The following is a 25,031-nucleotide window of genomic DNA, read 5'->3' on the forward strand; positions in this document are numbered from 1 at the left end:
ATTGATTTCCTGAAAATTTTTTGGCTTCTTTTTGTTGGTGTTCAACTTCCTTTTCAATTCCATTCATCTTATTTGCCATTCATATTCATAATTCCAATTTTGACATTTTGACAATTTCCTTTTGGGTCAGGGTCCACTACTGTAGCTTCATTGTGATCCCTGGGGAGTGTAAAACTGTTTTATTTTTTCATGTTTCCAGAGTTCTTTTCCTGGTTTTTCTCATCTGAATCCTATTCTCTCAGCTCAGGGCTGTTAGGTTTGCAGTACAACTGTTCTCCTTTGCTGGGAACTCTCCTACTTAGTGAGAAGAAAGGGAGGCCCCTCACTGGTGTTTTTGTGTCTTCTGGAATGTTGACCTGACAGGGGAGGGGCAAGTGCACTGAGAGCCTGTAGTGCAGCTGTTCTGTTTTGTCCCTTTCCCCTGTGATTGTCACAGTTTAAGCCGGTGTTGGATGATCTTCATACAGGGTGGTGGGTTTTTCCCCAGATCACTGGAAGCTTGAGTCAGGGGCTTGGTGAGACCCTCTTCATGGAGGCTGGTATTGTGGGGAATTGCTCTGTCTGGGGTCTCCCCACAGAAGTGACAATGGCAGCTGCGTGAGGCTAGCTAGGCAATGGTCTTGGGTATGTGGGCTGTGGGTATTTGCTCAAACCAGATCTGGATGTAATGTTGACTTGAGCCTGGGGGGGTCCCTGGCAGAGTGTTGGACTTCAGCGCAGCACCATAGTCTCAAGGGCAATGCTGGCACCTCAGGGGTGTGGCGCTGCTGTCACAGTAGCTCCCCTAAAGCCTGGGAGTATAGCATGGGCACAGCAGGAGCCTTAGAGCCAGAAATGAGGCCAGGAGGCAGGGCAAGAGCTTCATAGGCAGAGCCACAGGGTTAGATGCACTATGGCTTCTGCCGAGTTTGAGCCTCAGGTGGGGGGCTGATCTGGTCGCAGTACTGACACCACAGATACTGAGCCTCTCTGGTGGGGGACGGTTCCATCAGCACCATTGCTGCTGAGACTGCTGATGCCGAGTTCCAAGGCCTCTCAGGCAGTTTCTGTGGTGGCTGAGGTGCCCTCTCTGCTCAGCCTGCACTGGAGCAGGGAGGTGGGGTAGGGGGAGGGAGGGGGAGGGGCACCCAGCACCCAGTTATAGGACACAGCACAGGAAAGTGTCTGCTCTGCCCACTCCCTCCCCAGCCCAGCAGAGGTCATGTGAAGGCTCTGTTGCAAAGGTGGCAGGTGCAGATCTGGCACCCTGTACCTGAGGGCTCAGAATAGTGTTGCAGAAACCTGGGGTTGGTAGCCTTCAAATTCCTCCTGCACCTGCTCTCCAGGGCAATGTCTCTGCACAGACCCTAAGCAGCTCGCCAATCACTCCAGAGGTCTGCAGCGGTGGAGGGAACCACCTCACAGCGTGCGCTGCAGTGCCTGTCGGGTGAGCATGGCGACGCAGGGCTCTCCCCTCCTGACCTTCCCCATGTGTGGATGCCTCCCCAAAGTTCCATTAGATCTTGCTGAATGGGTTGCCCCTTCACCTTCTCCTTCACTCTAAATGTTCCCCCTCACTTCTCTGGAGTTTTATTCTGTTCTTTCCAAGAAGAGCCATCCATAGGTAGGCATCCGCCTGCAACTTTCAGTCCTCTCCTTGAGAGCAGTATGTGTGGGCTGCTTCTAGTCTGCCATCTTCCCAATATCCCCCTCTTCTGGAATTTTAATTCTATAATTCTTGCATTATGTTTGGATTTTCATTAATTACTCTCTTGACACCAAATATATATCCATATTAGTTGCAATAAAGATATCTCTATATAAACTAAAGAATAATTTGATCTGATTCTGCTTTTCACATTAGTAGAATATTTTAGCAAAATATTTTATTTTTATTTGAGAAGAAAACCCTAGTTAAAATTCAGAAAACAAGTGCTAGGTAAGTCAGCAGTTCTGCATTGAGTATCTACTACATGTATAATGGCCCATTGCACACTGAGGAGCCTATAAAGAAGGTTAGTCAGCCTCTGTTTCTAGGACTGTACCCTGTATTGCTGGTGTGCAAAGTGCATACATGTCAGATAAAAATAATTAGTTGTGAAAGATAAATAATAATACAAGATAACATGTGACAAGTGAAGGATGCTGCCAATGAGTATAGTATGAAGAAGAGGAGATGGTGTTTTATGTTGTGGTTTTGAAGATAATAGAACATTTTCCAGAGGAGGGGATATTTGAGAAAATTGGGGAGTTATTTTACTGAGAATGTGTGGGCGGATATACCACAGATCTGCTCCCAACATAAGGAAGAGAGAAAAAAAATTTTTTTAAATAATCATTTTATTTCCTTACAGACTTCAGTTGTTTCAGTAAGAATCAACTCAAAGCAGATAGCATGAGTTTTATCCAAATCAAGATGTTGGTCATTATGCCCCTTGTATGCAAAATGCTATTGTAGACTATTGTAACCAGAAGATATGTTGCAAATTCCTTTAGGATTTAGAAATCCTCTGGTTGCATTTGTTCACAGCTGCTATGTTTTCTCTAGCAGTGTTGGCCCAATGATTTACATTCTTGAATACACCTTTCATTTTTTTTTTTTTTTATAGATATGTAACCAAACTGACCTCATTAGTTGAGTATTTCTTTGTAGAATTTTTTAGCAAAGCTGCCCACACAAATAAAAATTCAGGAATGTTTACAAAGGAAAGTACCCAGAATTCCAGACATGTTCTATACAAATATTTGACTCTATGTAACCTTCACCTAATATGTCTGATCGGTTTTTACCAATTTATATTAACATTAATTTCCCACTTTATTGTAGCTTATCAAACTGTTATAAACTTTAAGGCTCACTGTTTTCCCAATCAATCATGCCAAAATTGTCTTGTATCAAGAAACTTTTCCAACTAATTGAAGGAGATAATAATTAACCCCACCATCCAGAGGCAAGATCTTCTGAGATTGCAGATTTAAATCTTTCAGACTGATTTCATACCTCAATAATAGCTGTAGTTTGGCTAAATATTCCCAAGTAATTTCATCCAAACAAGTGGTTTTCAGGAGAGAGAGAGAGTACATTTATAAGCTAGTACTTTGTAAGAAAATATAGATTAATTCAAGAACTGTATATCTCTGAGATACAAAAAATACAAATATGAGACAAAATAATAGCGACATCTGTTTGGAGACACACATAAGGCAGAAACAGTCTTTTAACATGGTGACTACAAGAATGTCTATTAAGAGGTGTGTTGGGAAATGGATTGCTATATGTACTTGAAAGCAGGCTGCTGCCTGGTATGGACAGAACTATCTATGGAACTCTCTGACTCATGGAAGGCTTTGGTATGTGGGAAGAGAATGGGATCCAGAGTTCAATAGATCTGGGTTCAAACCCACTCTGTGTGCCTTAAGAGATGCCTGACCTTGAGCATATTTCTTTCCCTCTTGGTGCCTCCGTTCTTCATCTGTAAAGTGAAGGCAACATGGTACTAATCACCCATAAGAGCCCAGTAAAATCACCCATAAAAGCCCAGATCTAAAAATGTCAATACCCCACTTCTCTCTTCCCGACATTGAGCAAATGCTCTAACAACTACATGATCAAACACTGCCCACAAACTTTGAATAAGAATCCTTCTAAAAACAGAATAAAGACCAGTCCTAGATGGTTTTAAAAATAAATCTAGAGGAAAGATTTTCACAAATATCCACAGATAGAAAGCAAAAGCAGCCAGGTGAGAAATAACTTTTATTTCAAAAAGAAAGCTTGGATGGAAATGAAAGAAACTAGAGGTGGTATTAGAAAACAATGGGTTGATTGTTAATTTGTGGTAAAACTTAAATGTCAGGTTGTTCTCAGGTCCTGAAATCACTACAGTAAACCTGTGTGAAGGTTTTCTCTGTGGGTGGCAGCTGGCCAGCTGCTGAGTACAGGTGTTTGGGTGTTCTAGGGACAGGAGAAGGGTACCTCCCAGGCCACTTAGGACCCAGGACTAGAGGTTGTCTAATAAGCCCACATACTTATTGAGAGTGTTCCTCTACCTTAGTTAGGAAAGGCCTGTATTTATTGAGGAGGCAGCTCCTGTGGTCTTGTTTGGAGAGTAATTTGAGAGAAAAATCTCTAAAAATATTTCCTCACTTAATGTCAAAAGCTTTGCTCTTAGGCATTTGTTTCTTTGGGTTAAAGAATTTATATTTTCAGATGTTCTCTTTTGAAATGAAAAAATCTGCAAGAGGGTTTTTAATACAACCAATTTTCGTCTTATTCTTTAACTTCATCTCAACATGTAGTGGGGCATCAACTTTAGCCAGGGCTATGTCTCCTCCCAGGGTTCGGGCATGTTGGATATGTCTGATGAGATGGTGGGGCGGTTGACAGAACTGTTTGTACAGGCTGAACGTGTCTGGGTGGAAAATTCATCCAAAAGCAAAGAGAGCCAGACCCCATGCTTGGCTGAGCTATAAAGCCTTAGACATTGAAGAGGAAAAACGATTCTGAACATGAAAGCGTGATATTTGTCCTTTGACAGTGAAAGAGAATAAGTAAAAATAGAAAAATGAATTTCACTATAAGTATAAACAGTGAAGTCTGAAAAATCGCCTCTGAGGATTCCCAACCTTAGAGGTGAACTCAAGTAGGAAAGACACATTGCCCCATTGAGCCAGAGGGCACCTCAGAGACACTGGTGACCTGTGGATCCCAGGCCTTGGGTAGGTGGGAGTTTAGGAGTGTGGAATTTGCCTGGGGCTGGAAGTTCTATCTCTTAAGAGGTGTGGGAACCTCTGAAATGTACTCAGGTTGCAGGAGGAAAATGTGTTTTTATGATCAGACTTGATATCATACATATAAAGAAAGAGAAAGCAAAGGCATAGATATTCAAATTAGATTATATTTCTGTTTCCTAAGTGGTGAAAGGGTGAGGATTCAGTAAAATCGGGGGTTAATGTAAAAGAATGATTAAGAGTTAAAACTGTCCAGGGAAAGAGCACCTCATGGCTGTATAGATCAATTTTGGTCAAGCGTGAATTATTAATGAGAAAGGAAATAGCTAATGAAAGAAGTGGGGAAAATTCTGACAGAAAAATCTATTTAGAAAAGTCTGTCAAACTCTTGTCAGAAAACTTTACCACATAGAAAATTAAGTAAATAAAAGTATTTAGTAGATTCATGTATCTTGACAGTGGTACCTTTACTCTAAGAATTATTTGATTTAATTATATAACAAATATAAATTTATTCCTTTTAAAGTTGAAATTTTAGTTTTTGAAAACTAAGTCAGGTTTATACAAAGTTGGTCTCCGTGTTCTGTGAAGCCTCTGTTCTCATCATTGGCACTGTATCTGGTGGCAGTAATTTGAAGGATGAGGTAAAATTCCTGGCTGGGATTTATGAAGTCAAACCAGGAATTACCTCTAACACTCATGGGCTCAAATTGTATGACAGGGATACATACAGAAGAAAAACTGTGAGTTATGTTAGTCATCAAGTTATTAATATCATTTAAAGTAGCTGAGAATAGGGCCCTAGGCATTGGAATTTTTGATGGGAAGGAGAATGAAGATCACCAAAAGAGACGGAAAGGATATGGTAGAAATGTGGACCCAGATGTGAGGGTTTGGGAGCTTTGGACCACACAAGGGTACAGTGGTGGGAAGAGGGCTCCCAGAGGGCAGAGAGCAAGGGAGAGGGGATCAGAATAGTGGTGCCTTCTTAATACCCAGCTTAGATACACCCCGTAAAGAAACACACTCAGGGTTTCCTAGAAGATTCATGTCGCAACTTTTCATAATATCTTAAAAGTAAGTGCCCTACTTCTTAGAAAATCAAGCACTTTACCAAATATTGCACGTGGTGCTCAATTATTATAATTACATTTTGAAGAAACCAGCGTAGGCTTTAGGAGATTTAAAAACAAATGGCTTTAGCACTTCTTTCTCTTCTCAATCCAATTCAACAGACATTAAGGAACATTATTATGTACCAGGCAGTATGCTGGCCCTAGAGATAAAAAGATAATTAATAAATGATTGAAAAGCGATTTAGAAGGATAGATGGATGGGTGGGGTTTAGGCAGAGATGGATGATGACATGAAGCCTTTATTAAAGGGAAAATATTTGTCAGATAAGGAAAAGAGGAAGAACATTCCAGATAGAGCCATGACTTTCTCAGGAAATATTAATAGTAACTTGGAATTTGAATGTAGGATGTGGAATAGAATCTAGCGAGAAAGATAGTAAATATAACTATAGATACTATTTGTTGAGCAATTTCTTTGTACATAAAACTACGCTAAAGTCAGATCGTAAGAGTTTAAATGTTATGCTAAGAAATTTATATTTTGAATTATTATGGTCCCAAGTGGAGAATGATTCCCTGTGACAGAATTGTGAAGGAGCACAAAAAGACTACAGAAATCTAATCATGGTTACAGTTATTGAGTATTTATTTTGTGTCAGGCATTGGGTTAAGTATGTTAGGCATTATCTCACTTCTTAGGTCAGAGTTTATCATATTAGTAAAATGAGACATGATAAGGGGTTAATTAGATTTACAGTAATAGGAATAGAAAGGAGTCAGCAATTTAAATAGCTGTGGGGAAAATATTTCAGCACTTTAAGAATTCATTCATTCACTCACTTACTCACTCAATAATTCAATCAACATTGATTTAATCACTTACTCTGCCATACTCTGAGTTAGATGCAGGAAGCTAGGCGTTTGTGGTATGAGCTTACTATATGTCAAGAACTGTTCCAAGTACATTGCAGGTACATGTGCCTTATTACTGTCATTATTACAGATGAAAAAAAATAAAGACAAAGAGAAATTAAATTATTTGTCTAAGGTCAAATAGCATGTAGGATTTGAACTACACAGTCTGGCTCCGGAGTTGGCATCATTTAACACTCTGTACTACATCTCATAGGTAGATAAAACTTCTGACCTCAAACACGTCGAATTTTAGTTGGGGAGAAGGACATGGAAACAAAACTAAAATGCTCTAAATTTATAATTCCAATACACAAAGTGCCACGTGATATTTCTGGTCTGGGGCCATTATGAATAAAACTGTTATAAACATTCATGCATAAATCTTTTATGTGAACATAAGTCTTCATTTCTATGGGATAAATGCCTAAGAGTGCAATTGCTGTCTGATGTTATGGTTGTTGCATGTTTAGTGTTTGAAGACACTGGCAAAGTGTTTTCTGGAGTAGTTGTACCGTTTTACATTCCCAGTAACAGAGTGTGAATGATCCAGTTTCTCTGCACCTTTGGAAGCATTTAGTATAACAATTTTTTATGTTAGTCATTCTGATAGGTGTGTAATGATAATGTCATTGTGCTTTAATTTACATTTTCTAATGACTAATGACATCAAAAATCCTCTCATGTGCTTATTTGCCATCTATATATCCTATTCAGTGAAATGTCTCTTCATGTCTTTTTTTTTTTTTTCATTTCAGCAAATTATGGGTGTACAGATGTTTAGGTTACGTGTGTTGCCCTTGGTTCCCCCCGCCCAAGTCCGTGTTTCAAATATGTCCATCCTTCGGGTAGTGCGCATTGCACTTCTTGTGTATACAAATACCCGTCCCCTCCTCCCTCCTCCCCCCTCCTCCCACCGCCCTCCCCCTTCCCCAGCATCCAATAGATGTTGTTCTGATATGTGCATTTATGTGTTGATTAGTTAATACCAATTTGATGGTGAGTACAAATGGATCCCGTTCTGCTGCTCTTGTGGTGCCCCACTTCATGTCTTTGCCTATTTATTAATTGGATGTTTTTTCTGTTGGATTTTGAAAATTCTTTATATGGTCTAGTTATTAAACACTAGTCATTTGGTGGATATGTGGTTTGCAAATATTTGCTCCTGGTCTGTGGCTTGTCTTTAACAAGATCTTTTGCGTAGAAAAAGATTCAGTTTTAATAAAGTCCAATTTATCAATTTTTTGTTTCACATCAAGTCTAAGAATTCTGCCTAGTCCTAGGTCCCAAGGATTTTCAACTATGTGCTCTTCTAAAAATTTTATGGTTTTACATTTTCCACTGAAGTCCATAATCTATTCTGAGTTAAATTTTGTAAAAGATGAGGCTTAGGTCAAGGTTTTTTTTTTTAAATATGGATGTCCAATTGTGCCAGCATAATTTGTGGAAAAGGTAATCTTTCCTCCATTGATTGAATTGTTTTTGTACCTTTGTCAAAAATCAATTGAGCATATTTGTGTGTCTATTTTTGGGCTCTCTGTTCTGTTCAATTGATCTGGGTGTTTATTCTTCCAATCATACCACACAGTCTTGATTAATATAGCTGTATAATAAGTCTTGAATTCAAGTAGATGCATTTCTTTCACTTTATATTTTTTTTGCAATTATTCTAACTATTTTAGTTCCTTTCCTTTTCATACAAATTTTAGAGCAGTCTTGCCTATTTCTATAAGAAATCTTGGTAATTTCTATCAGAATTGTGTTAAGAATTGTATATCAATTTTGGGAGAATTGACATCATTTTGTATTTAGTCTTCCAATTTATGAATATGCTATTATATATCTCTCCATTTATTAAATATTATTTGATTTCTGTCACCAGTACTTTACAGTTTTCAGTATACAAGTACTGTACTTGTTTTGTTAGATTTGCACCTAAGTATTTCATTTTTTTAACAATTATAAATGATATTGTATTTTTGGTTTCAGTGTCTATGTGTTCATTGCTAGTATGTAGAAATATGAGATTTTTGTGTGTTTATTTTATATCCTGTGACTTTGCTGAACTCATTATTAGTACTAGGAGTTATTTTGCAGACTCCTTGGGATTTTTGATATAGACAACCATTTCATCTGAAAATAGAGGCAGTTTTATTTTTTTCTTTCCAATCTCTATGCCTTTTCTTTTTATGTTCATTGTACTGGCTAGAACTTCTAGAATTATGTTGAATAGTGGCAATAGTGACATCATTGCTTTTTTCTTGATCTGGGGGCAGGGAGAGAAGAGGGTGTGTATTCGGTCTTTCATTATAAACTGTTGAGTTTTTCGTAGATGTTATTGAATTGAGGGAATTTCTCCCTATTCCTAGTTTTCTGAAAGTTTTTTTAATCGTAAACTGATGTTGATTTTTTCAAATGCTTTTCTGCATCCATTGATATGATCATATGACTTCTCTTCTTTAGTCTATTAACATGGTGGATTACATTATTGATTTTAAGATATTGAATCAGCCTTGCATCCATGGAAGGAAACTTACTTGGTCATGATATATAATTTTTTAATGCATCGTTGAATTCTATTTGCCAATATTTTGTTAAGAATTTCTTTATAAGTTGAGAATTTAATCTCAAGAATGTGGTTAAAATAAAAATTGTGAAACAAATACATGTTTATAATATTGGCATAATTTTAGCATAACATTAGGTGTCATGCTGTTTTGTATGAACAACTTTTTTGTTAATCTCTAAGCTTTATTAACTTTTTTGTGTTTTTAATGGATACATCATAGCTGTACATATTTTGGGGGTACATGTGATATTTTGATACATGTATACAATGCATAATGATCAAATCAAGGTAATTGGGATATCAATCACATTGATACTTTTATCTTCAAACATTTATCTTTTCTTCATTCTGGGCACCTTATAACTATTCTCTTCTAACTATTTTGAAATATACTGTAAATTATGTATATCAATGTTCATGAGGGATATTGATCTGTAGCTTTTATTTTTGTACTATCTTTGGCAGGTATTGGCATCAGGCTAATATTAACTTTATAGAATATTAGCTTATTCCCTCTTCAATTTTCTGAAAGAGAATGTGTAGAAATCATGCTAACTGTCCTTTAGAGTTTGGTAGAATTTTTCGTTGAAACCACCTGGACCTGGAGATTTCTTTCTTGGCAGTTTTAAAACTGTGAATTCAATTTCCTTAATACTTATAGACACATTTAAATTATCCATTTCATATTGGGTTAGTTATGGAAGGTTAGGGAGTTAGCCCATTTCATCTACTTTGTCAAATTCATGTGTGTAGAATTGTTTATAGTATTCCCTTACTTTCCTTTTGGTTATCTGCAGTGTTTGTAGTGATAACCTTTCTTTCATTTCAGGTAATTTATGTCTTTTCTCTTTTTTACTTTGTCAATCTTGCAAAAGTTTGTCAATTTTATTGTTTTTTTGAAATACAGCTCTTTGTTTCATTGATTTTTCTCTATCGTTTTTATGTTTTTAATTTCATTGATTTCTGCACTTATCTTTATTATTTCTTTCCTTTTTATTGATTTAGACTCAGTTTGCTCTTCCTTTTCAGTGTATTGTATATTTATTTTCATTCAGTTCAATGTTTTTTTTTTTTTATTTTCCTTGAGACTTCCTCTTTCATTCATGGATTCTTGTGCTGTTTAGCTTCCAAGTTTGAATATTTTTCTGTTATCTTTTCCTTATTTGTTTCTATTTTTATTTATTTGTGGTTAGAAAATTGTGCCACTTTATTCTGGTTCCCATGGTTTCTGATGAGGAATCTGCTGTCATCCAAATTGTTTTTCCTTTATAGGTAATGTGTCATTTATTTCTCTGTTTCCACATTTTTTCTTTATCTTTAGTATTTACAAGTTTGACTACAATGTGTCTTGTGAATTTTTTAGGTTGATCTTATTTGCGGTTTTCTTAGCTTGTTGATTCTGTAGATTTATGTCTTTTGTCGAATTTGTCAAAATAATGGTTTTCATCCATTATTTTACTGAATACTTTTCAGCCCTGTTTTTTTCTCCTCTCCTTCCAGAACACCAATGATATGAAGGTTAGATCTGTTGTTATAGTCCAGTTGTTCCTTAAGATTAATTATTTTAAAAAATCTACTTGCTCTGTTTTCTGATGGAATAATTTCTAGTATTCTATCCTTCAGTACACTGATTCTTTTCTCTGTTCTTTCCATTCTACTATTTAACTCATACATTGACTTTTTAAAATGTGGATCATTGTGTCTTTCTGATCTAAAAATCCATTTAGTTCTTCTTTATATCTTATATTTTCTATTATTTTCCTTGAAAGTTTCTATTTTATTTATTTCAGGTATGTTTGTAATTGTTCATTGAAGCACTTTTATGATGGATGCTTTAAAGTCTTTTGCTGGCTTTTTTGAACACTTCTCTGGCAGGGGAAGTGGGATGCGATTTTGTTACTGTGGAAATAGAAGTCCAGTCTCCCCACCAGGCCTCTATTGACACCTGTTGGGGCTGGCTCCAGGATGGGGATGGGAATTCCATCTCTCCACTAGACCTCTAGTGATAACCTTCTTGGCTGTGACACCCCTTGCACAGAGTGAAGGGATAATGACTTCATTACCACTGAAGGCAGTGAAAGTCCTGACAGTCCACTAAGCTTTCTGATACAACTTCAGAAATGGGGATGGGGAAGAGCATCTCCTTATTACTGGGTGGGGTGGAAGTTCATAACTCCTTTGGCCTTTGCTTGTGTGGATTGGTGTATGGCCACAGTTTTCCTGTGTTGTTTGAAAAGAGTATAGTAGTTATTGTCCAAAAGTTTTCTGTTTTGCTAGGCTGCCCCTTTCCTGATCCTTTGCCTAAAGAAACTGGAGTTTTGTTGTGTTCTTTTTCAGTCTGAACTTGGCATTTGTGACTTGCTGGCTTCCTTAGCTCCAAGTCTGAGACATATGAGTTGCGTGCATGTGCAACACAAACACACACACAGACACACACACACACACATGCACAACCCAGGGAATTCACCACCATGCTTTTTTTGGGGTCTTGAGGTTCCTAGCTGCCCTACTTTCTTTTCTCTATCTTTTCAGAGTCTTCTTTTATTTGTTTTACATATAATGTCCAGGTTTGGCTCTTTTTAACTATGTTTGTTGATGAAGGGGAAAGCATTGGTGTTACCTGATGAATTCTGTTTTTTAGGTAAAGTAGGCAGTACTGTTCACATGCTGAGAGTGAGGGTGATAGACAGGAAGTAAGGACCAAAAACCAAAAGAAAATGACAGTAGTTAGGATTAATCACTATAGAATATTTTAAAAAGGAACAAAATTAAATAAAGTTGAGGGCCTAGTTCTGATTGAGAATCATAAATTTTTGGTTGCAAAAACCTCCAGAGTATTTTCCATTTTGTGCTCCCTCACATTCATTCCACTCTATCCCAAATTTCTTATTTTCAGAGAGGCAAGAATAGAATTCAGGTTCACATAACTAGTGAGTTGCGAAACCTGATTCAAATCCAGATCTATCTGCTTTCAAAGTCCATGCTCTTTCCCTTGGGAAGTCAAGGAACTGTGAAGTAAGGTATTAGATAGGTTATTCCCTTGGAGGTGATGATGGCAGAATTTAGGAAGAAGAAGACATGATTATAGATTTGAGCATTAGGGAAGGTGGGAAGAAGAGAGGAGAACAGAGAATCTTTTTTTGCTAACCTGCATAACAATTTACTAATTTTTTGGTGTTGGATTTCCTACCATTATTTTGACAATAGTACCTGCATTTTAAAAAAGGATAACGTGGTATAATACCTATAGAGCATTTAGAGTAGAGTACAAACACTCATGTATATTGAGATTTAATACCAGTTAATGTCTTTGAACATGATTGCTATAACTTTTATGTTCAATAAAAGGAAGCCAAATTAGAATCATGGCAAATAAATATTCTCTAGTAAGTGGAACTCTTTTAAAAGTGGAACTGGAATAAATAAATTTGCATTTGCCTTTATATGCAAAAAATCCCTGGAGGAATAACCAGGATATTTATAATGGTGGCTCCTTGCTGTAGGGGGGATGCAGTGGTGCTGGTGGTGTGGTTGTAGCACGGGGTAGATAATTAAGAGAGGAGGGCTTTTTACCAGTATCATTTTACAATTTTCCAGTGTGATCCTGTGAATGTACTACTTATTCAAATTTTACAAAATGAAAAAAATCAGAATTGGAAATCTTAAGAATTTTCCAGTTCCCTTCCTATTAACCAAGGATGTTTTAAAGAGATATTCCTTCTGTGGGTGAAAGGTAGAGTTTAATGGCTTCTAAAGTCCCTGGGTTGTGATTACCTGAAATGTAAGTGGATTCTCTATTCTCCTGGACTTCAATCAGGAGAAGTACATGCTATAATGCATCTGTTTAATTAGTCAAATTTAACGAACACTGCTTCTGATTGCCTGCTTTGTCTATTTTTTATGTCTTCTATATTGCTTTTGTCAGCTACGAAGGCTTTACATTAAAGGAGAGATTTGGCTCCACCTAAAATTGCTGAACTAATGTTGAAAACATTGTCCTGCCAGTGTCTAAGTGTCAGATACAGCCCCTTGAGAGCAGAGTGACCTATTGACCCACATTGGCATCATACAAAGGCCAAGGCTATTGGTCAGTTCTGCTTTCATGAAGTAGATAGATTGCCCTGCTCATCTGCTCATCTAATAGTTTCATACTTTTTGTGTGGAAAGACTCTGAACTGGGCTGTTTACCTTCCTTAGCTTGACTTTTGTTCTGACTTGCGAACTCTGCTTCTAGTGTTGTTGACCTCTTGTCTGCTGGTACTCGCGTGAACTACGCTCTGTGTATAGTTCATAGGTTTGATATTTGCTTCTTCTCTATTCAGAATTCTATTTTTTTCCCTTTGATCTCTGACAGGCCTTCAAGAAATATTTCAATTTGCCAAAGAGAATGATTTTCTAAATCGCTGCTAGCAGGGAGTTGCTTCTGTAATTATTTTAGCATTAAATTTTTATTCTCTGTACAACAATGGCATTACTACATGATATAAAAGGACCTCTTCTTATTGCCATCAAGTCAACCCTGTAGGGATATGGAATCCTGTGACCTTTACAAGATATTGGAATTGTGAAGTAATTCATTTGTATATTATTTTTTGAGCCAATTCATCAAGCTTGATAAAATAGAGCACAATTATCCAGAAGCGTGTGTACCAAATTTTCCATCCTATGAGCTAAGCTGGGAAATGAATATCAATAAGACAATTGAAGAAGTTTTATCAATATTGACCTTATCCAGCTAGAGAGTGGGTGGTAAGTGACTCACCTCTTAGAAGTTAATGAATCCTTTCAGGTAACTTTGGCACCAAGGAATATGCCAGAGACATTCATTGTTAAATGAGTTAAGCAATTTTTGATCAGATTTCCCTTAGCTTCAAAAGCACACACTGCTAAATACTAGTTTGATCAAGCTCATTTTATACTCTGCCAAATAGAATCCAAATATACCTTAGGTAAATTGGCTTCCACATGAGACAACTTTCTATGGTGCCCAGAGATTGCAAAATTTTTATCAGCAGCTTTTGAGAGAGAAGGTTTATGAAATTTGAGCATATTTTAATATTAAAGTTTGGCTTTTACAACTAAAAATTTCCCTGGGGACTGATTTTGTTACTAATTGATTACTCAGTGTCACATCACTGGTCAAAAATTCCTCAGAGTTCAGCTACCTCTTGGTCACATTTATTTTGATAAAAATATTTAACTGGGGACTATACCAAATATTTGCTGTGTCTTGTTCCTTGAAACAAGTTATATTTGAAAGTTTACCTAAAACAATTATAGGATACTTTTTGCTTCAGATTTTTACAGGTTAATAAGCATCATATTTGCACTAAAACAAAAGATATATAATATGTGAATAGTTATTTAAAAATCCAGAAGAGCATAACACATTAAAACCATTTTTATCACTAAAAATATAAAATCTATTAATATAATTATCATACACTTCAATACTCATTTCTTTTAGTTAAAAATAGTTTACTAATGAGAATAACTTTCATAGTTTGCTTCTGAATTTAGGCAAATGCTAATTAGGCTATTTATAAAATTCCTGGGCTATATCTGAAAATTCCACCATTTTATTTTCTTCAAACATTGATTGTTGCAGAAAGAAGTGCTAAAACTAGCTGATCTTAACTCCTTTGAAAGAGGCTTTCTTGACAACCTTAGAATTCCTTCTTTCTGCTTCATTCATTTTTTGTTCTCCTTCTGGGACTTCAAAGTTGGACCTCACTGTATCTCCTATATCTCTTATCCTCTCTTCTGTATTTTCCATACTTTTATCTCGTCATACTTTATTTTCACAATTTTATTCAGTTTTGTTTCCAGTTCACTAATCCTTTCCTTAGCTACGTATAATCTAATTTTAGACCTACCCACTGAGTTTTTAATATCAGTTATTATAGTTTTTCATGTCCAGAAATTTTGTTTGGTTATATTTTATAGTTTCTCTTTCCTTGTTAAGATTCTTGATTTTTTTTGACTTTTACATATATTAATAGAGGCCTAAGGTCTGTGTATAAAAATTTCATCATCTAGGTTCCCCGTAGCTCTAGAACTTCTGTCTTATATTTATCTTGGATTTTAATTACATTGTCTTGTTATTCTTGATTGTGCTACACAATGTATATGAAAAACTATAAAATTATTATTTTATTTTAAAAATTTTTACTTATTTTTACATGTTCCTCTAACAGTATGGAAGAAAAACTATAAAATTAATTTGAAGCATAGGGTGCCATCCTAGGCCTTATTAATTGTGTGTTTCTGTTTGTCAAGGGGCTAAGGACACCATACTCCCAGATCTCCTCATTCTAATCATAGAAATTAATGTGATATGAAGCTGTGCTTCAACTTCTGTAAAGACCGAACCGTTTTGGGCATATCCTTACTCCTGGGGCTCAGCCCTTTGGTATTCTAACACAAAATTTGGGGTATTTTACCAGAGCAAGTTTGTTTCTTTGGCCTGAAAAGCTTTCAAAAACTCTGCTCAACATTTCAGCTTTTTTCCTGGAAGAGGCAGAAATCTCCAGAGAAGCGTCCCTGAGTTCAGGGCTTACTACTCTGGGTTCCTTTCTCCTCCGTGATCAGTTTGTATTTATAGACAATATTGATGAACTGAAAATAAAACCCTGTCTGTCCTGTCATTTCCCACTCCTCTTCCTCAAGAGCTTACTTTTTAGAAACATATTGATGAAATTTTAAAAAATTCATTCTGTCTGGATCGTTGTCTCTTTTTTCGATCTTAATTGACTTTTATTAGAGTAAAGATTTGAAGGAAGATTCTGCCTAGGCATTTGGGAAGATTTCAAAAGATTTGTGATAGAAGAAAGCTTATTTTCATTGTTTTTCACCTATTTAAGCTACATAATTGATACGATTAATGGTTTAATAGTGAATTTACCTTGTTTTGGATAAACTAATGTAGGTTACAAAGAGTGGACACATTTGGTAAACCTCTGGCTTGTTGACATGCAAAAAATACCGAACTACTGAGAGAGGCTGCATATAGATTCAGAGGCCCTGAGTTCAAATCCTTGCTTAGTTACTCATTATTTATGTGGCCTTGGGTAAGTCATTTAATCTCTTTAGACCTTAGTTTTCTTATTTATAAAATAGGGGATTTAACTGGAATTGATAATTTTTAGGGGGGCAGAGAAATCTTTTCTTCAAAGGAAATCTTGTATAGAAGTTCAAAATTTAAAATAAATAAAAGCTGTTCTACATTGAATGTGTGTGTGTGTGTGTGTGTGTGTGTGTGTGGTGAGCTAGGGAAGGGTTCCTGCTAGATTTGCCCCATGTTTGCCTTTGGGATGGTCTCTGAGACACTTCTGTGGAATTTCCTGGGCTCTGGAGTAAATTGTGAAAATATCTGTTCTGGCTCTGCGGAGCACCCTCCGGTACTAATGTTACGTGCTTCTCAGGACAGTGGTGAGGCCAGGGACTGAAGGACACTCCTCCCTTCAGAGCATTCCTTGGAATATTTCCAAGTATGCTGCTCCTGCTATTTTTTGTGAACTTGCTTTTATTTTCAGCAACAACTTGGCAATGAGGTTGGGGTGGCCACCATAGACCTGAAGAGAGAGAAAATGTAGACTTAGGATAGGAAGTAATGGAGGGAAGCAAGAACAAATAAAGAAGTGAGGACTTAATGCAGGATATTTCTGAGATGTCTTTCCCAGAGAATAACTGAAAATGTCAGCCTTTCTTCTAACTCAGGACCAACTGTCCACCTAATGGTGTGAGGCTGGTAATGCACTTCCAGAAGGCACATCACAAGCTAGTCATCGCGGAGCCAGCCAAATATGCGCCCCACAGTTGTGTTTGCCGCTTGATCTTGACCATCCAGATACCAGCAATTACTCTGTTTACTCCCAAATGGCATCTCAGTATCTAAAAGGAAAAATGCTATGTGGAAGGCCTTGTCTATTGTTATTTGAACATATAGGGACTCATGGAAGAAAAATAAAGGACTGATAAATGTGAGTTGTAAGGAAGAAGAAGGGAGAAGCTGCAATATTAAATTTTTTTTTCTCATTTGATATAGGTGATTTTGACTTAAGTCTAAGTGTTGAATTGGTGAGTGAGGAAAAAAAGTGATAAATATCATGATTCTAACTACAGAGGGTGGTACTAAGTATGTCTGGGACCTGCTGATAGTGACAACAGATTCCTTTTATCTGGATAGATTTCTGAAAATCAAAACATAGTATGATTGGTTTCTCCTAAGCAAGCTTTTTCTGGAATATCTGAAGGAGATAGATAGAGTATTGCTGGATATTTAATAATTTGGTAATCTGGGAAGGGGAGTCCAGGAATTGAAAGTAAAAAACCATAATAATTTATGGTATCTATATCTATATACTGAGTCAGAGCTAGATAGAAGTGAAAAAAGGTGTATCCTAGTAGGTATACTCTCTTCTTTTGTCTTATATTAGGAAATAGATTATACTTGTGATGTGGGTGCAGCTAGGGCTCTGTGAGCATACACACAGTTTTGCAGCTTTTCAACAGGTTAGGAGGGATTCCTCTCTTACATTTCTCTCTTTCTCTCCTCTCTCTCCCTTTCTCTCTCTCTCTTTTCCCACATGTCTATTAGATCCAGAGCTTGGAAGAAGGCATGGGATTGTTTTGTAACTGTCTCCTGACAAGGTGTCTCCTGATGCAAAGCTGCAAATTGTTTCCTTCCTAGCAGACAGTGACCTCACCCTGGTTTCACACTCATTAATTAGTTAAAGCACTTCGATCATCACATTTAAAGTCGTCTAGGGTATAAAGTTGGCTCTATGGTAAACACAGTTTTATTGTAAGGAGGATATTTTTTTTTCTTCTGCTAACCTAATAGAGAAATTAGCTCATATGTATTTGCCAGACTTAATTCTCTTTCTGCAACAGAGCTTACCTATGGTGTCCCTGGGAGCAGAATTTTAGACTTGTTGATGTGAGAATAGCAACTTATCTCTATGGCTTGGATGAGGCTTAGGAGAAAAAGCATGCTGAGGGGATTTTGACAAACTTATAATTGGCATTTAGTTTGTATGTTGAAAGAGTTCTAAGTGTAAGACATTATGCCTTGCAAATAGTTAGGAAATACTTGTTCAAAAATTTTCTCCAGTATATTTTTCACAAAGATTTACTTGTAATTTTGAAGGACGGACTAGAGTCAAGTGGTCTTTTTGTAGACTATGGAGTATTAAAATGGTCCAACCCATTTTATAAATCACAAGGCTCGTTAGTATGTTGAGGAAATACAAATTTGTCCATGCTGAAAGTAATCAGGGCCTGAAATGATCTTTGTAGTGAAGCCTAAATTAAAACTTAGCTACAAATTTTGGTAAATCTATTGGCTGTCCTAATAGTACCCGTTTCATGGTGTTGCTGAGGCAAACACAGTACAAGAACACGATAACGCAATATTAAGGATTACTTCTGGTTTTCTTATTTGTCTTTTTTTTTGCGCTACTCAATGACTCTCTAAAGGAAAATAATATAAGTAGACCTCATTTTATGCAATTAGAAAGGTATTTGGTCATATACTTAAAAAATATAATGAATACATTTTAAAATGAACTTTGAAAAATATTTGTAAGACTATGTTAATCTTTTGCAAATAAAGAAATATTTGAGAAACATTACTTATGATTACTGTATCTGTAAGATCAAATTTTTTCTATTTCTTAAACTTTCTTAAGTTTGGACACATCTGTTCAATGGTGTGAGTGTAAATGCAAGGGAATGTTAGGTAAAAGAAGGGGAGGAGTAGCTAACAGGGGAAGAAGACAAGATAATATTTGGAGGCAGAACTCTTCATTGTGGGCCTTTAGAAAAAGGAAGAACACAGCTCACAGAGCAACTGATGAAGGGGAGCAATCTTTAAAGTATGGCATAGAAAGTGAGCAAACAATGCTGTTATGACAAAACCTTTCCTTTGTGACAGTGAGATTCAGAACTATGTCTGTCTGGTGAGTCAGGTTTATCAGTCACTCATCTTGTAGGTGTAAGCAAAACAAGTTTACTTCTAATGCACAATTAACATCTCCCTTCCAGCATCACAAACAGTCATTGCTGATGGCACTTCATAATAGCAGTGTTTATTTTTAAAGAGTTCAAAGCACTTCATGAACATTTTCTCTATTTCTTCAGATCCCTCATCTTCTCAGATCAGCCCACACTGCATCTGTACCCACTCAGCCCACAATGGGAATTCTACCAGAGTTTTTGACTAATGGACTCAGTGTGTGAAGCTGGCCCAGCCCTGACTAAAGCATGTAGCTAGCAAGAGGTACTTCTGGATGTTCTGCTGGGATCTTCCTAATCATCTCTGATGATTCATGTCTGCATTTGCTCATGCCATCTGCCAAAGTCTATGCTGAACCATACATTTGCAAAGGCTGAAGTCAGCTCTACTTTTTTTCAAGATCAGTTACTATGTGATGGGCCTCCTTACCCTCATCTCCTCCCTCCCCAGTCTCACTGCCTTCCAATGAAGGCAGTGAGAATATCTATTCACAAGAGGAAGTCTGAAGGCCCAGAGAGTATTTGCTGTATCTCCTGTTCATTCAGTAACTGTAAAAGAAGAATCAGGGTTTCCTCTGTTCTCATGTGTCCTAACTCAGACCATCCTACTTCTTTATAGATGACCAACTTTCAGAAAAGAGCAGAAAGTATTTTCTTTGAGGAGGCTGAAAAAACATGAAATACTGAAATGAACAGGGGATTTGGGTTCAGAAGTCTAATGGTTGAGTTATAATGCTAGCCCTTATTACTTGCTTGGCCTTGTGCTTTGGTTTCCTAATCTATAAATTAGAAATAACAAAGCCTAGCTCATGGAGGCATTGCAAGAGTGATGAATAAATAGTCGAAGCACTCTGTACACCACAAAGATTCATAAAATTGTTAATCATTATTTGGATGTTTGACTTTGTAAATGCATGTACTCATAAAAATCCAAAAAAGTCTGGAATTTTTCAATTTAATGGTAACATTGAATGACTGAAAAATTGAGCACATTTTATCATTTGGCTTTGGAGTGGGGAAGGGAAGAAGAAAAATGGGAAAATTTTTTGCTTCATATTTAGGTGATTGCAATTGACACTATCAAAAATTCAGACCATGGAATAATACTAGTTTAAATAGCAACTCCTGTTGATCTTGTTGCATTTTATTCTTGCATGCATACACAAGGAAGTGAAAAGCAGTGATAACATTAAAGATTAGATGAATTATTGTTATAATGTTGAGGCCAAGATTCATAATGGAGTTTTCCAAAAGCGTATAAAGAATCATTCTTATAGGGCCTGTCTCAATGAATTGTTCTTTATTCACCATGCAGAACTTTGTGAATATTTAACTTTGTCCAGGGTTTGGAATGCACAAGTGTGATTTATTATTTCTAATGATTAGAAGGAGGCTTGGTATCTACAAAGAAAAGGTATGAGTTGAAAGAGAATGCATAATACATTTCTTTGTAAGTAGCAGGCAGAACAGCATATAAAGAGAAAAAAGGAAGAGATTCTCGGAATGACTTATTCCTCAGCAATGCCCAAGAGATAGTGTTTAAAGTAATAATAGCTTTTATTGTTTGAGCACTTACTATGTGCAAGGCACTGTTTGGGCTAAGTGCTTTATGTGTAAGTTCTGTTCTCTGTAACAGAACACTGATTAACAGGGATGCAAATTTAATTGTGTTGAGAATGTTATTTATCTATCTTGGTATGTTATAATCTCAATTTTTAAAATCCCTTTTAATGATAAATCCAAAGATCCTTGTGTGAGAAAGACTGAGAGAGAGAGACAAAGAGTGATTGAGACAGATTAGTTGTGAGATTCAGACCTTTGTGGAAAAACATGACTCATGACACATATTATAAACACAGCTTTATTCTTGTCTCCCTCAGCTTTACTTAAGACATCCAATGTAAGTAATTATCTCTTGCTGCTGAGTCAGAACTTGGGTTGGTTCCATAACTTTTCTGCTCACACTTAGGTATTATAATAGCATATTTTACCTTCTCTTTTAGAAAACAAACCTAGTTTCAACAAATAAATCTGAGTTGCCAGGTCTGGGATGTTAATACAGACTGAACCTGATTCAACTCGGGCCTTATTACTAGTTGATAGCCATGGAGGGAGTGCCATGGTTGGCTTTTGTCTTTCAATGCTTTGCGTTTTCTTCAACGATCTTCTCATCCCAGTTTTTGAGCTTGTTTCTGACACTGTTGAGATTTGGAAGAGCAAGAATAAGGGGTTAGAAAAAGTCTAAGTGAATGCTCTCCATTGAGAGTGCTGTAGGTTCTTCTGGGATTCTTATCCCTGGAGATTTCTCACTTTCAGGTTTGTTGACTTTGTCAGATTCGTCTCTACATTGCATTGTCACTTGTGACTCCCTTTCCACAGTCCCCAGGAATCAAGTGTCTTCTAGATTCTTCCTCCTGGGATTTCTTTGTGCTAGTTTTCTCTATCAAGGGACTCCTGTCTGTTCCAACAAAACTTTGGGAGGGTAGCTTAATCCTAACAGGGCCACTCTATAGAGGAACCTGCCACAGATCACTTTGGCTAGCTGAAGCTTCAGTCTTCTGTGTCCATCAACTGCAGGAAACATCTAGTTCTTCATATGGTGCCTTGAAAGTCCATTCACTATGGCAGAGAGGAGTGAGGAATACCAGAAAGTCCTCTGTTCTGGGACAGTGGGAGGAAATTCAAAGCATGGCTCTCTCCACAGTAATCTGTTCTCAAATTCTTTTCCATTTTTACTTACTTTCTCTCTTTCCTCTTTTTATACTTTTAATGTGAGTGAAGTAAGTTAAAAAACCATTTTTCTCTCTTTTTGTAGGGACAAATTCTGCAAATGGTGATCTGCCTCATACTCAATTTGGCATCTGATAAAGAACATATTGGTACCTTAGTAGAAATCAAGACAGGAGAAATCCCTCTTTAGTAGCAACCTGCTTTGCAGTTCAAATAAACATGATAAGGAAATAAGCAAATCAAGTAATTCTAATGGTCTTATTAATTATAATCTCAGAGCCTAGTATAATTCCTGGGAGCATAGAAAGTACCCAGCAAATGTTTGTTTACAGTAGGATAGGAAGAAGAATGGCAGATGGGTCACCTTTTTTAATCTGGTGCATGCACTCATATTCCAATGTCTTGCCTCTCTTCCTTTACCTTCTGCTAGCTTTGACCTTGATTTTGTTCTTTGCCCCAATGGTCATGTTTATTTTGCTTGCATTCCCTATTTCCTCCTTTGGGCAACAGAATATCTCATCTTAGTTATCTCTGTGACTTCACATTTGCTACAAAACCTGGTTTTGATGTAGGCTTATGCTTTTATAATAATGAACCCTTGCCTATCTTGTTTTCATTAATTTATCAAACAATTATTGAGAACCTGCCATAAGCCAAGCATTAAGTAGGCACTGGGAATACAAAGCTTAAAAAGATAGTCTTCATGTATTAACACATATAACTGAAGTAAGCGGCAGACACTAAATGTTTTATGACGATTATCTCATTTAATCCTTACAATAACTCTACAAGGAGATGTCATTATTATCATTTCCATTTTACAGACAAGAAAATTAAATGCAAGAAGGCTAAACAAAAGGCATAGGCTCCCATACGAGAAAGATGGAACTGGCAGTCTAATTCCTTATTAACCCGCTATACAACTTCATCTACTTGGTTCTGTCTGATATGTTGAATAACTTCTGCTTGCTTCTAGGGTAGAGCTAGTAGGCTGGCAGTGGGGCTGGAACTGGGGCTGGTGAAGCTCCCAGTGGAAAACATGGAGATGCAGTTTTATGTAATGATAAAGAGCAGAGTTTCAAATCACGGTTTTCAATATTTACTAGCTCTGAGTAGGTATGTGCCCTCAGCTTTATTAAGGTAAATTAAAAAATAAAAATTATATATATTTACAGTGTACAACATGATGTTTTGATATACGTATACATTGCAAAATAATTTAATCAAGCTAATTAACATATGAATCACCTCATATATTTATCATTGGTTTGTTGTGAGGACATTTAAGATCTACTTTCTTAGCAATTTTCAAGTATACCATGAAATTTTATTAACTATAGTTACCATGTTGTACAATATATCTCCAGAAATTACTCATGCTGTCTAACTATACCAGTTGGCCAACATTTTCCCATTACCACCTCCCCACCACACACACTGTATCCTCTTTATGCCTTAATTTTCTAACCTGTAAAATAAGGATAATAGTAATATGTATTTGCAGGGTTGTAGACAGAATGAAATAGTGCATGTAGAGAATTTAATAAAGTACACGACACTCAACAAACCTTCAATAATTTTTAAATTTTATTTTTTGAAATAAATTTTTTTAAGGTAAAATATGTTAAAAATACTCAAGTAGCTTGATTTTTCTTCTAAAAAGTCCAAGGCTTTGTTCTTAGTAGGACATCTAGAAATGAGAAACTTTTATTATTTCTATTTTAGAGAAGAGGTAGATAATGCACAAAACTGCCAATGATTTGATAAAGTTTGCATAATAATTTGGTGTCTAGAATCAAAAAAACTCACAGAAAAGGTTTCGTTACCCTTAATCCCTTAGCACCAGAAAACCTGTGAAATCATGTATTTTCTACACAATCCGTGACTTTAAAGTGGTGGGGCTACTGCATAGGGTGACCTCCCCCATGCAGGTACATCCAGTGTGCTGATGGAGAATGACAACCTCCGTGAAGATGTGCAAGACATGTGGATTGTGAGCAGGGAGCTCACATGGGTGGACCTTAAGCTCCTTACAGACATAAGGTAGTAGATGATGTGGTCCTTTTATAGCTATGAATAAAAGTATGTTCTAGGGACAGAGTGGTCCATTTGTGATTGTGGCTTGGCTGTCTATAATCTTCTCATAGTTTAGCGTGTTTTCTTTGGATAAGCATCGGCTAAATAGAAGATTATGTCATCAAAGTTAATAGAATGCTATTCTGTGACACTAGAGAACACATAAAATATGCAAAAGCATTCTCACAAAAGGAAATAAAGCCCAATTATATCTGTTTGGGGTTACATTAACTCCAAAAAGAAAATCCATTGATTTGAATTTAAAACTATTTTCTCTAAATTCAAATCTTTTGTTTTAACTTTAGAAAGAAAAAAATCATGGAGCAAAGCTTAATTACTTAGGTCTCTACTGTTATACTTAGCCAGTATATTTTTTTATTTTATCTTTTAAAAGTTTATTTGTATGAATTTATGGGGTACAACTGCAATTTGTTATATGCATAGATTGCGTAGTGGGCAAGTCAGGGCTTTTAGGGCAGCCATCACCCACATAAAATACACTGTACCCGTTAAGTAATTTGTTACCATCTACCACCCCCCCCCAAGTCCCTCAACCTTCCAAGTCTCCATTGTTTATCATTCCACTCTTTACGTCCACGTGTACACATTTTTTAGCACTCACTTATGAGGAAGAACATGTGATACCTGTTTTTCTGTGTCTGGCTTGTTTAATTTAAGACAATGGCCTCCAGCTCCATTCATGTTGCTGCAAAAGACATGATTTCATTCTTTTTTTATGACCGAATAGTATTCCATTATGTATATATAATATACCACACTTTCTTCATCCAATCTTCTGTTGATGAACACTTAGGTTGATTCCATATTGTGAATAGTGCAGGTATCTTTTTGATATATTGATTTTGTTTTCTTTTGGGAAGATACTCAGTAGTGGAATTATTGTATCAAATGACAAGTCTATTTTTAGTTCTTTGAGACTC

The sequence above is a fragment of the Propithecus coquereli genome, unplaced genomic scaffold (assembly GCF_000956105.1).
Source record: "Propithecus coquereli isolate 6110/MARCELLA unplaced genomic scaffold, Pcoq_1.0 Scaffold7, whole genome shotgun sequence".
Lineage (NCBI taxonomy): Eukaryota > Metazoa > Chordata > Mammalia > Primates > Indriidae > Propithecus > Propithecus coquereli.